The following is a 5,865-nucleotide window of genomic DNA, read 5'->3' on the forward strand; positions in this document are numbered from 1 at the left end:
AAAATACAGAGTAACTAAAACATCTCTTAAAATTAGTTGTACTACATTTTTTCACATGATGTTTTTTCCTGTAAAACAACGTTTGGTTTGGTTTGGTTTTGTTTAACGTCCTTTTAACAGCAAAGGTCATTTAAGGACGGCCTCCCCTGTGTGCAAGATGCATGCGTGTAGTGTATGTGTGTGTAGTTTGGGAGGCTGCGATATGTTCGTGTTTGTCTCCTTGTGATAGCGCGGAAATGATGCCGACTTTATTACCTCACTGAAACATACTGCCGAAGACACCCATACAAACAAGAGACCCAGAGGGCCTGTATCGCTCACCTGGATAATAAAGCAACAATGGGAAAATATTCTTGTTACATAAAATACCTCCAATGGTTCAGAACATGAAGGATTTTAAAGATTTCAACCTCAAATTCCTCTATTGGGCCCGCTACTCTGCAAAGAGAGGGGCCACACCCTCCATTTATACAAATGATTTCCCCTTCACCCAAGGTTGCTACAGGTCAATGAGGATGAACTCCCTCAAATGGTACAGAGGAAAAAGGATTTTGAAGACTTAAACCTCAAATTCCCCTACTGGGCCCCACAACTCTACGCCCATAGTGACTATACCCTCCATTTATACAAAATTTGGTCCCCTTTGCCAATAAGTCCCCCCAATGGTACAGAAGGAGAAGGGTTTTAAAAATTTAAACCTCAAATTCCCCTTTTGAGCCCAGCCCCTCTTCACCCAAAGGGGCCACATCTACCGTGTATACAAAACTAAGTCATCTCGGCCCAAGAAGAGGAATGTCAAAGATTTTACCTCTATTTCCCCGCCTCTCCGCCCACAGGGCGTCCAACCCGTTTATACAAAATTGAGTCTCCTTGCCCCAAGGATGCTCCAGACCAAATTGGGATGAAATCCCTCAATCCCTATGGTAAAAGAAGGATTTTAAAGGTATTACCTCGATTTCCCCTATTCGGACCCACCCCTCTTGCACCAGGGGAGTCACACCCACGATATATACAAAATTTAGTCCCCTTCGCCCAAGAATGCTCCAGGCTAAGTAACGTTTAAATACTTTTATCCCAGAAGATTTTACCTCTATTCCCCCTATTAGGCCCCGCCCCTCTTCCCCAGGAGGGCTATAGCCACCGTTTATACAACATTGAATGCCCTTGGACTAATGGTGCTCCAGACCAAATTAAGTCAAAAACTACTGGGCCGTTCAGGACAATTTGACGGACGGACGACGGAGGTATATATCTGTTTTCTGTTTTGGATAACTCCCTTACAGAGTTAAGCAATACACTATGTGAAATGCTATTGGAAATAATGATTCTGTTTGTTGTAATAGCATCTCACATAGTATATTCTTACATTAAAGCATACACAGAGCACCAACCACCACCCACAGTTCCACCCGCAACACCGGCTCCACCCACGGTCTCGCAGGTAGAGATATTACTTAAGATTTAGAAATAGGTAAAAGCTTTGATATAATGTTTATCTTTCAACAATCTAGGTTCTGAAACAGAAGTTGTTTTTTATTTTTTTAATGTTGAGATAGAAAAAGAGCAAAGTTAAACATTCAAATAATTGTATTATTCCTATATATGAAGATTAATGTCTGTTTATTTTTTTTTACATACCAACCTAGAAGCCGTCCAGAGATCGCAGCGATATAGGTGGAGGAGGAAGATGACGAAGTTGAGTTCGATCAGACAGAGTTAGAGACAGTGTGCCAGAGCCCGGTGTCAAATGACCAGTATTGATCGAGGGAGGAGTTTTAAGTCTATACATGCGTTTCAGTTTAAATATATATACCATTCATAATACATATTTAATTTCACTTACCTTTTTATCAACAATGTGAATCTATTAGTTGCAATTTGTTCCTCTCTTTTCCCGTGTCAGATATAGGTTGAAATTTCAATCTTGATTTGATCTCCACATCTTGAAAATTCATTTCTAGTGTAGACATAATAATTGTTTATAAAAAATGTTTCTGATATGTAGCTAAAAGAAAAATCCTGTTGAAGAATATTTAGTTGGAATGCTTTCAATATCATTTACCGACACACAACTTCTTCGATTTGTGGTTTATATGTTTCTCCTTCTATTACTGCTGCTGTAATTTGTTGAAAAGTTTTCTTATGCTAAAAAAAAGAAAGAAAATATTCAGAAAATCTTTCATTTATACCTTATATTGTTGTTACATGTACATTGTAAAATAAAGGGGAGATAACTCTTAATAACCGTATCATTCTTTTAAAATGTTATCACCTTGTTTTCTTTTTCTTTTTGGCAAATTGCCTGACTTGTATTGAGCATTAGCAATATATGATGCACCACCAGAACACATCTTTTATTTAATTGTGTGACTTTACATAGGAAATTTTACTTGCACCTTCCAAACCTGTTGAAAGCAACAATATTGGACATAATTTATAACAAATTCTTATTTATGATGGCTTTCAAAGCCTTTGGGTCAAAATCCGTGATTGTATACCAATACCCATAAGCACGGGTAAGCCCTTAATGTCAGCTTTTTAGCCCTCGCCACCGCTTGTGATAAAAATTCACGACATGAAGAGTCTACCAGTGGTAAAACCAATATATATATATGTCTGTCACTAATTATATGTCATAACTTTTTATCTTTCTTTTAAATCTGTCACGACTGAAATGAACAGAGGTCTTCTTTTGCCAGAGTCTTTTTCTGTCAATCCTCTGTCCAACTCTAACAGAAATTGTGCCTTGTGACAGCAATGCTTTATTATAAACCTAAAACAAGGTAAACTAGTGAGAACTGTTTTAGATGACAAAAACATAAGCCTCCCATTTATATTACTTTAAACTCTGTACTTGACCTTTGGTCATCCACAAATAGCTTTGCTGAGAAGAAGCAGAAGAAGCGGAAGAAAAAATTCCAATTGAGAATTTGGGAAAAAAGGAAACAATTCCAAACCTTAGTCAACCCCTGGGGGTCAGTCAGGGCTAATATGTGCATACAATCGAACTGCTATCCAATACTGATAATGCTAACCCAAATTGAATTACTTCCAATGGAAATTAAACAAATGTTGGTCCAAAATGTGATTTCCTTATATAAACTATAGTAAACGTGAGACCCCAGGGTCATGAAATTCACAAATTTGGCACCTTCAGACCCTTCCATTTATGAAGAGTATTTGATTCTACCAAATCAGGATATTGAGAAGAAGGTTTTTGAAATTTTAGTCAATTTGACCCCTTTCTGCGCCGCCCCTAGGGGCTAGGAACCATATAATTCACAATTTCAGCTGACCTTTGGCCATGGAAGGTTTCTGCAAAATTTCATTGAAATTGGTTCAGGGGTTTTGGAGAAGTCGAAAATGTAAATTGTTTGTTTCCCCTCCCCCTACTATATCCTTCAGATGGAGTGGGGTGTTGCATCTGTTGCCAAATAGTTGTTCAGCTAGCACCTCTAACTCAACAACCCTCCGGCCTTNTTGAAAATGTAAATTGTTTGTTTCCCCTCCCCCTACTATATCCTTCAGATGGAGTGGGGTGTTGCATCTGTTGCAGACTAGTTGTTCAGCTAGCACCTCTTACTCAACAACCCTCCGGCCTTCATTCCATAAAATGTTTTTCGTGTTCCCGATCTCAGTAGAAACTGTAACATTCGAGGCAATGTTTTCAACTATCGGTTTCTTTTCGATAATTGTCGGTTCCAATGCTTCCTCGTACCGTAATCATGGTCTCCCCATTGAATAAATGTATCTCTTTCGTTCAAAGAGTTCACAAGTCTAGACCTTTTGAATTTATCGTTCTTTATAAAGCGACTGCGAACCCGAAGGCGATCGCAGTCGCCTGCCATGTTGCTTGTTTACCAGGGCTACATTCGCGTATCCCGGTTGAAAGGGTACGTGTGGCGCAGAAATTGTCCACGATAAACGAACGCACTTGGACCGTTCTATAAGCAGAGCTAAAATGCAGTTTCGGAGAATAAAAAACAATGTATAAAGAATAATATGCCCTTCTTTCAACCGTCCACTTAATTACATAACGTATCTTAAAAACTACATGTGACGCGCTATAAATAGATCATGTGATACCTGTCCGTCTCTTCCTCAACCAAAATTAAACCAAATCTCCGGGATCTCTTGTTTTTATCCTGACATATATGGTCTTTACATTCTATGCAGAAAAAGGATCATGTAAACGATAGTACTGAAAGTAGCTTTGTTTTTAGTTTGAAATGAATCAAAGTACTAAAATTATTGATAGAATGCCAAAAGAAAAAAGAAGACCGATTTTTGCAGTCACTGATATAGGCATATTATATATATAACCATGTTAAATGCTTTTGTTCCAGACTTTTCCTTGCTAAATACTATGGACCTAGGCTTCTTCCTTATATCACTCATTTCCCTGCCCGCTGATCCCGTTAGTGTGCGAAGACTCGTCGAAGCCATGAGTCTTATTATTAACAGCACACGTTGGTATAATGCTTGACTGCATTTAGTTGAATTCGTCCAAATATGGTTTTTAATTAGAAGTGTATTTTGGAGACAACAGTAGTATTAAGTACGGGATAACGGTATCCAACAATTTCCAAACAAGATATAATTTCCGTAAAGGAGACTATACCAACATGAAGAAGGAACTACGGGAGGTGGAATGGACAGAAACTTTGTCTAACCTGGATACTGAAGAAGCGTACAACAAATTTCTCCGTATATTCCATAATACTGCGGACAAATATATCCCAAAAAAGAAGAACACAACTGCAAACAGCAAAAACGGCCTAGCGTTGAACAGGGATCTTAGGAATAAAATCAATAAAAAACATCGGGCTTGGACGAGGTTTATGGAAACAAAAACACAAGATAGGTATAAGGAGTATGCCAAACTCAGAAACCAAGTCAAATGGGAACTCCGGAAGGCAAAAAAGGAGATGGAAAAGGAAATTGCACTTAATGCGAAGCACCAGCCTAAACGATTCTGGAAATATATAAATGCTAAGAGAAAAGTGAGATCGGGAATTTCGGACCTAAAAGGATTGAACGGAAACCCTACAGAAATAGCAACTAGTGATTCGGAGAAGGCAGAAGTATTGGTTAATTTCTTCACGAGTGTATTTACTAAAGAACCACCGGGGGAGCTACCTCCGTTCCTAGCCAGACCTGTCAGTCACCTATTTCAAGACACGTCAATCAATGGAGATGTAATCAAGAAACTACTTTTCAATTTAGATGCTAACAAATCACCAGGACCCGATGGGATGCATCCGAAAGCTTTAAAGGAACTTCGCGATGTTTTGTGTATACCAATTTCGATAATCTTCAATAAATCTCTCTCTGAAGGAAAACTACCCCAATCATGGAAGGACGCGAACATCACCGCTATTTACAAAAAAGGTTCAAAAACCGATCCTGGAAACTATCGACCTGTTAGTCTTACTAGTATCATCGTTAAAACAATGGAAAAACTTATACGTGATAGTATAGTTCAACACATGCAACTGAACAATTTATTCAGCAAAAATCAGTTTGGATTTCTCCCCGGAAGATCAACAACACTTCAAATGTTAATCGTCCTAGATGAGTGGACTCATATGTTGGATACGGGAGGAGAAATTGATGTCATTTATATGGATTTTATGAAAGCTTTCGACAAGGTACCCCATCGCCGTCTAATACACAAGCTATATAATTATGGAATCAGCGCGAAAACTGTTAAATGGATAGAAAACTTTTTAAGTGATAGACATCAAAAAGTAGTGGTTAACGGATCTACATCCAAATTACAGAACGTCTTAAGCGGAATTCCTCAGGGGAGTGTTTTAGGACCAATACTATTTGTTATGTATATCAATGACATGCCCGAGAACA

Source organism: Mizuhopecten yessoensis, unplaced genomic scaffold, assembly GCF_002113885.1.
Source record: "Mizuhopecten yessoensis strain PY_sf001 unplaced genomic scaffold, ASM211388v2 scaffold2255, whole genome shotgun sequence".
Classification (NCBI taxonomy): Eukaryota; Metazoa; Mollusca; class Bivalvia; order Pectinida; family Pectinidae; genus Mizuhopecten; species Mizuhopecten yessoensis.